This window comes from Nomascus leucogenys, chromosome 17 (assembly GCF_006542625.1).
Source record: "Nomascus leucogenys isolate Asia chromosome 17, Asia_NLE_v1, whole genome shotgun sequence".
Lineage (NCBI taxonomy): Eukaryota > Metazoa > Chordata > Mammalia > Primates > Hylobatidae > Nomascus > Nomascus leucogenys.
Window position 1 is genome coordinate 52649244 of NC_044397.1, and position 8443 is coordinate 52657686.

The 8443-nt window shown below is 36.0% G+C and overlaps 1 long non-coding RNA gene across 1 annotated transcript; it reads right to left on the minus strand.

Moving 5' to 3' along the window:
• Positions 1–1967: 1967 nt before the first annotated feature.
• On the minus strand, positions 1968–7959 carry LOC115831007. The gene is made up of 3 exons (XR_004026550.1): positions 7945–7959; positions 3068–3072; positions 1968–2069 (listed from the first exon to the last, which is right to left on the minus strand). It is a non-coding gene; the product is annotated as an uncharacterized LOC115831007 (long non-coding RNA).
• Between the last annotated feature and the right edge of the window lie 484 nt (positions 7960–8443).

An 8443-nucleotide genomic window follows, 5' to 3' on the forward strand; every position in this document is an offset into this window, starting at 1 on the left:
CACTTCAAATCCCTAGTTACCTGATGACATAATATAGCCCTCAAGTAAAGTGTTCTTCTGAGAGCTTCCCTTTTTCTTCTACTACAGTGACACGGGAAAATGAATGGTAGCCATGTATGTTTAGCAATAAATACATAAATATGAATAAATTTTAATAGCTATATATCTCTCTATATATGGACATTGACTGCTGGATATAGGTGCTTATATACTATTTTATTTCATCTTTACAACACCGAGAAGTGACTAATATTAGCCCTAGTTATAGATGAGGAACTAGAGATGTAATTAACCAGAATAGAAATCTGTTTGCTTAATCATTGTATATCCCAATGTTCTCTGGGATGCATCCTACTTTTAATTGATTCTCCCTGTCTCTTTCTCTCTCTATATATACACACACATCCACATATTTCTCAATATTATCTTATATTGAATTATCCAGTGGTTATTTCTGCATAAATGTCTCACAAGAGCCTCAAGCTCGACCAACCAAAATGAAGATGTCAGGAGACTCCTGTACCTTCTTCTACTTCCAGTTGTACTCACCCAATCAAGTCCATATCCCCTTAATATGCACAAAGAATAACCTGTATTCTCTTCAGTGTGTTGTGCAACCTCTCATTCACACCAGGACACTTGAAGGAAAATGGGCACAGATCATCTAGGCATGAGGAAAGCCAATTGAGACTGTCCCAGACAAGCCATCACATGTTAAACTGGTCTGTGCTCAGATTTCTAGACCTGTACTTCCTAACCCCAGCACTGCCCAACCCTGCCCCACAACCATTTAAACATAGCGTCTTCCGAAATTAGGTTCTTTCTGTTCCCCTCTTTTCCTCTCCAGTCAACATTTACTTTTCTTAAAAGTTTCAGGGTTTTTTTTTCTGAATTATCTACAGCAAAAAACTTTTTCATGTCTTTTATATCTTCACACAGAAAATTGTTTTAGCTCTTACAATAGAATTTATCTAATTGTGTTGAATTCTCTTCTTTTAGCTATCTTCCCACTAATCTTTAATTTCCTTGGTGTCTCAGTCACCATCATATCCCTGGTGTCTAGCAAAATACTTGGGTCAATATAGACTCTCAAAAAATTACTTTAGGAACGTTAAATGAATGTGATACTGACAGAGATCGGAATGATACAATTGCCCAGATACTTAAATTCTCTTTCAACCTAATTAAGTTTCAATTCCTTTACTGGACTCAATACAATGCTATCCTAGCCAGCTTTTGTGCTGTGCTGTCAATGGTAATGCATTGTTCTCACTCTTTCCGCTTCCCTTCTCATTTAGCAGCATCACTCATGAAGAGGGGTTGCATTCTCACTGAAACAGAGCCACACTTAATATGCGTAACAAAACCACTCATATAGATGTGACTGTATTTTTTGAAATGTACCTTAACCAAAAACTTTAAACAATGAATGACCTTTTATATAATATTCCTCCTGCAAGATATATTTCACTCATTGTAAATTTTTAAAATGTTGTTTTACCCAAATACAGAGACCTTTTACAAAAGTGCGAAGTTCACGAAAAACAGGATAAAACTGAGAAACTGTCACAGGTTGCAGGAGTGTAAGGAAAGGTGATGATTTAATGCAACAAAGGAATATTGAATTGAATGTTGAAGAAGGAAAGATATTAAGGCAAAAACTGGTAAAGTCCAAATCAAATCTGTAGCTTAGGTTACATGTTACATGTAACTGTACCCATGTTAATTTTTTTTAACTGTTTAAGACTTTTATTTTGTTAGAGCAGTTTAGATTCACTGGGAAATTGAGAGAAATATTGTACAGAGATTTATGTAATACAGGGATATCCCATACATCCCCTGCTCCCCTGTAAACACAGCCTCCCCCATTGTCAACATTTCCCACCAGAGTGCTCCATCAATTACAATTGATGGGCCTGCATATCGCCATCAGCCAAAGTCCACAGCTTGCATTAGCGTTCACTCTTGGTGTTGTGGATTCTATGGGTTTGGACAAAGCTATAATGACATGTATACACCATTATGGTATCATACAGAGTATCTTCACTGCCCTAAAAATCCTCTGTGCTCTATGTATTCATCCCTCCCTTTTCTCCATCCCTTGGCAACCACTAATGTTTTTACTGTCCACGTAGTTTTGGCTTTTCCAGAATGTCAATTGGAATCATACAGTACGTAGCCTTTTCAGATTGGCTTCTTTCACTTAGAAATACACATTTAGGTTTCCTCCATGTCTTTTTATGGCTTGACAGATAATTTCTTTTTAATGCTGATGAATGTTCCATTGTCTGAATGTACTAAGGTTTATCCATTCACCTGCTAAAGGAGAATTTGATTGCTTCAAAATTTTGGCAATTACAAATAAACATATTTGTGCAGTTTTTGTGCAGACATAGATTTTCACACTTTTGGGGGATAAATTTGATATTTAGGAAAGAAATATGGAAAGGAATATGGAAAGGAAAGCAATTACCAGGAATATGATTGTTGGATTGTGATAAAACTATGTTTCATTTTGTGTGAAACTGCCAATCTGCCTTCCTAAATGGGTGTACTCTATTGCATTCCCACCAGCAATGATAAAAGTTCCTTTTGAACCACATCCTTGCCAGCATTTGGTACTGACAGTACTGGATTATAGTCATGCTTTCACATGTGTAGTAATAGCTCATTGTCATTTTAATTTGCATTTTTCTGATGTCATATAATGTGGAGCATCATTTCATGTGCTTGTTTGCTATCTGTGTTTCTTCTTTGGTGAGCAATCTGTTAAGATTTGGGCACTTTTTAAATTTTTAATTTTTGTGGGAACATAATAGGTGTATATATTTATGGGGTACATGAGATATTTTGATACAGGCATGCAATGCATAATAATCACATCCGGGAAATGGAGTATCCATCACCTCAACTATTTATCCTTTCTTTGCATTACAAACAATCCAATTATACTCTTCAGGTTATTTTAAAATGTACAATAAATTATTTTTGACTGTAGTCACTCTGTTATGCTATCAAATACTGTATCTTATTCATTCTATGTAACTATATTTTTGTACCAATTAACCAACCCTCTAACCCCCACTACCATTCGCAGCCTCTGGTAACCACTACTCTAGTCTCTGTTTCCATGAGTTCAATTGTTTTAATTTTAGTTCCCACAAATGAGTGAAAATAAACTTGCCTTTCTGTGCCTGGCTTATTTCACTTAATATAATGATGTCCAGTTCCACTCATGTTGTTGCAAACCACAGGATCTCATTCTTCCTATGGCTGAAGAGTATTCCATTTTCTACATGTACCACCTTTTCTTTATCCATTTGTCTATTGATGGATGAATTGGGTTGCTTCCAAATCTTTGCTATTGTGACTAGTGCTGAAAAAAAGCACAGGAATGCAGATATCTCTTCCATATACTGATTTCCTTTCTTTTGGGTATATACTCAGCAGTGGGATTGCTGGATTATATGTTATTTCTATTTTTAGTTTTATAAAGAGCTCCAAACTGTTCTCCATAGAGGTTGTACTAATTTACATTCCCATTAACAGCGTATGAGGGTTCCCTTTACTCCACGTCTTTGCCAGCAATTGTTATGGCCTATATTTTGGTTAAAAGCCATTTTAACTGGGGAGAGATGATATTTCACTGTAGTTTAGATTTGCATTTCTCTGATGAAGGCCCATTTTTAGTCAAGTTGTTTGTCTTCTTATTATTGAGTCCTAATTACTTTTTGTATTTCGTTATGTATAAATATAATATATGTTGGCTTTACAAAAATTAGTTTATATCTGTATGTGTAAATTTTTCTTTTATTGTAACAATTTTCTATATTTTCTAATTGTAGTGCATTTTACATATTGTGCTTTGTCTATAAATGTGTAGCCACATTCTCATTTTTAATTACTATTTAATACTGTGTTTCATTATTTGATTCATGCATGCCTTCAACAAATATTCAGGTGCCTGTTCTGGACTCTGAGGACATAATCATGAATAAAAATATCCCTTCTCTCAAGGGTTTATATTCTAGCGGGAGAGCAACACACAATTAAATATCAATTATAAACTCAAGCGTGGACAAATCCTATGAAGAAAAAGAGAGCAAGGTGATGGGTTGTTGTACAGCAAGGCAGGGTAGAGAAGCGGCCAGGGTTTCAGACCAGGTGGGCAGGGAAGGTCACCTCTGAGCAGAGACTTGAGTTAAGTGGGAGTGAGCTATCTGGAGATAGAGAGGCAGAGTTCCAGGAAAGAAAACAGAAAATGGAAAAGTCCTTAAGAGAAATAAGCTTCTTTTTTTAGATATTTCATTTATTTCACACACTTTTAAAGATTATGTAAAGTTTCTCCCGTATCTTCCTCTAGTATTTCGAGAGTAAGATTCTATTTTATTTTATTTATTTTATTTTATTATTTTATTTTATTTATTTGTTTTTTGAGACAGAGTCTTGCTCTGCTCTGTGGCCCAGGCTGGAGTGTGGTGGTGCCATCTAGGCTCACTGCAACCTCCACCACCAAGGGTTCAAGCAATTCTCCCATCTCAGCCTCCCGAGTAGCTGCAACTACAGGCGTATACCACCACATCCGACTAATTTTGTATTTTTAGTAGAGACAGGGTTTCACCTTGTTGGCCTGGCTGGTCTTGGACTCCTGACCTCAAGTGATCCACCCACTTCAGCCTCCCAAAGTGCTGGGATTACAGGCGTGAGCCACCACGTCCGGCCTCAATTTCTGCATTTAAATCTTTGATTCAAACCAATGCATTTGTTGTGAGATTAGGATTTTAAAAATACTCTTGTGGCTGTTTAATCCCCATTATTTTTCCTACGATAATTTCCTAGAATTAGAAAGAATACATTCAAAGCATTGACTTTTTAAAGACGTTTGATGCATACTGCTAAATTGCCTACTGGGAAGATTTTAATTGTTTGAAGTACTTGGAAGGATGCATTTCACTGTATCCTTAAATACATTGTGGATCAGCAGTCTTTCATCTTCGGTAATCTAGTAGAAGAAAAAGAGCATCCCCAGTGTTTTTACTGCAGTCTTTTACATTGCTTTTATTTACTTATCTTTTTATTTGGTTATGTTTTATTTTTTATATTGTCTTTTCATGTTTCTGCATACATTCTTCAGCTAATCATTGTTATTTCTCTGTTTGAATGCTGCGATATTCTGTACAGGTTGATAAGAATTATACCTTCGTTATTTGGTAATTCCCTTCATTATACCAACATGATCAATTTAACTATCTCATATTTTAAAATTGACATTTTCTGAAAATATTGCTACTCAGCTTTGTTTATATTTTCACTTATATATAATATTTTCTCCATTGTAGTTTTCTTTGGCACCTAAAGGGTGTCTTGATGTCATTTATAATTATTACCAAGTTAGGGAATGGCTGGTTAAGTTCTTAACTTTTGATAAATATCCGATGGTGCTGGAAAAGGCTGGCATTAGGGGAAACTGAGTAAAAGATATGTGGAAACTCTTCTATAAACCTACAATTATTTTAAAATATAAAGTTAATATTAAGTTATCATTTTTGTTTCAAAGCTGTGGACTGCCATAACTGGACTAAGAAAAACAGAGTAGAAAACTACACAAGAGGCCTCGGGCAGAAGACAAGGAGCCTGTGCTGTGAGCACCGAGTATGCTTGTGAACAGGTCAGGGCCATAAGCAGGCAGTGACCGGGAAGGAAGACAGCAACACCCAGGCCCAGCAGGAGAATATTCGGGACAATCTGGACTCAAAACCTCAAGAACAAATGATCAGACCTGAGACAGAAATGAGAATTTAAAAGCAGGCATTTTGAAAGCAATGTCCTTGGATAGGGTTTGTTTCTGTGAGTGTCCCTCTGGTGAAGAGTTAAGCTCTAATTCTGGGGCACAAATGCACCTCATCTTAAAGGATCTTCCTTTTCCTTCAGAGCATGCACTCCTCGTCCCTCTTTTATATAGTTTATAATTTGACCATCTGTTTGTCTGCATGTCTCTGTCTCAAGAACACTTAACACTAATCCTTTGTGAATTTTGAGTAGACTAACTGCAAAGACAAATATACTATTGAGCTCTCCGGGCTGGTGAGGCTGGGCTAGACCCTCTCCTTGTTTACTCACACTTACCAATAGATGCTAGTGCAGGGCTGCTGCTGCTGGCATGGATTGGAAAGATAGAAACAGGAAAAAGCGGCCGGGCGCGGTGGCTCACGCTTGTAATCCCAGCACTTTGGGAGGCCGAGGCGGGCGGATCACGAGGTCAGGAGATCGAGACCACGGTGAAACCCTGTCTCTACTAAAAATACAAAAAAAAAAAAAAAAAATTAGCTGGGCGTGGTGGCGGGCGCCTGTAGTCCCAGCTACTTGGAGAGGCTGAGGCAGGAGAATGGCGTGAACCCGGGAGGCGGAGCTTGCAGTGAGCCGAGATTGCGCCACTGCACTCCAGCCTGGGCGACAGAGTGAGACTCCGTCTCAAAAAAAAAAAAAAAGAAACAAGAAAAAGCAAGGCCATGTTCTATCAAAAGATCATTGACTTAAATTTAATTCTACCTTCAAAAACTGCACTTCCAACAGCTTACTATATTACTTCAAATAATTCTTTTTTGAAAGTTTAATGTAAAATATTTAAATTATTATAGCATAAAATTTCAAGCTTGTGATGTGACCTGTTGTCATAATTATTATTTTCCCAAATCACGAAGTGTGGAGGATTATAATTACTTAAAGAATTTTTATTGCTTTTGCTCTTCAATAGAATAATTTCATGTCTTGGAGAAATGTCATACATTTAGCTAAGGATATCACATTTTAAGAGCATGTAAGAGAAATCATTTTTGATAAAAACCGTTTTTACATTTTTATAAAATATAATAATGCTACTTTTCTAGAGAGTGCTAAAATTGGATATAAGAATTCTGCAAAGAAAAAGAACTACAATTTTAAGTACACTTTTAAAATACAGCTACAAAAGCGTGCCTATTTTTCATAAGTAAGATTGAGATTTGCTCCATGGTCACTGGTGGAGTGACTGAATATACTGAGAAAATTATACTAAATCTGTCACTTGCATTTGAAAAAAAACTCATAACCAGTAAAACTAATTTTGATTTAATAGCATAATCAAACATTAAGATGATACTTTTTGCTCTTTTTGCTGATTTCACTGCAATTATATCTAAAACATCAAATATTTGAGAAATATTTCGTCCTAGCAAACACATGAAACCCCAAATAATCTTCAAAATACAAATTTAAATTGTTATGTTACATTTTCTGTAAGAAATACTATTAGTTATTCTTTATCAATAGCTATGGTTTTTTTTTTTTTGATCAAGTTCACTCTCTTTATATTCTTCCTTTACTAGCTTATTTAATTCTGTGGATTTAACTATCTTAAGCTAGTGTGCTGGCTTTCAATCTACATTAATATCCATAATATATTATGTGTATGTGTAAGTATGTTTGTAAATACATAATGCTATATAAACTTATTCACATATATGAGGAGACTTCAAAAAGTTCATGGAAAAATTGAACTAAAAGATAAAAAATTTTAAAAATAGAGACTTTTTTTTTAACATAAGCTTCATCAAGCTTAAGATACTTTTGTAAGTAATGATAGCAGCCATTTAGTTCATCCTTAAAGAACCAAGACTTTTGGAAATTTATGTCAATGCTATCATTTTACATTATTAACTGAAGAAAAATGAGGTCCTTTAAAGGCTTTTTAAAATTAGGAAACACAATGAAGTCGAAGAAGCCAAATCAGGACCTTAAGCTAAATTTTCCATGGAAACTTGCAAAACTGCCCTTTTGCGATAAGAGGAATGAGCAGGAGTGTTGTCCTGATGGTGAAGGACTCTCTGGTGAAGCTTTTCTGGGTGTTTTTCTGTTAAAAGTTTTGGCTCACTTTCTGAAAACACTCTCATAATAAGCAACAGTTACTGTTCTTTGGTCCTCTGGAAAGTCAACAAGGAAAATGCCTTGAGCATTCCCAAAATCCGTTGCCCTGAGCTTGCTCTTGACAAGTCCACTTTTGTTTTGACTGAGACCACTTCCACCTCTTGGCAGCCATTACGTTGGTTTGTGCTTTGCCTTCAAGACTATACTGGTAAAGCCACGTTTTATCTCCTGTAGCAATTCTTTGAAGAAATACTTGAGGATCTTGATCCTACTTGTTTAAAATTGCCATTGAAAGCTCTGCTCTTGTCTGCAGCTAATCTGGGCTCAGTGGTTTTGGCACCATTGAGTGGAAAGTTTGCTCAATTTTAATTTTTTAGTCAGAACTGTGTAAACTAAACCAGCTGAGATGTCCGTAGTGTTGGCTAAGGTTTCTGCTGTTAATCACTGGTCCTCTTCAATTAGGGTATGAACAAAGCAAATGTTTTCCTTGCAAATTGATGTGGATGAACTGCCATTTTGGGCTTCAACTTCAGCATTATCT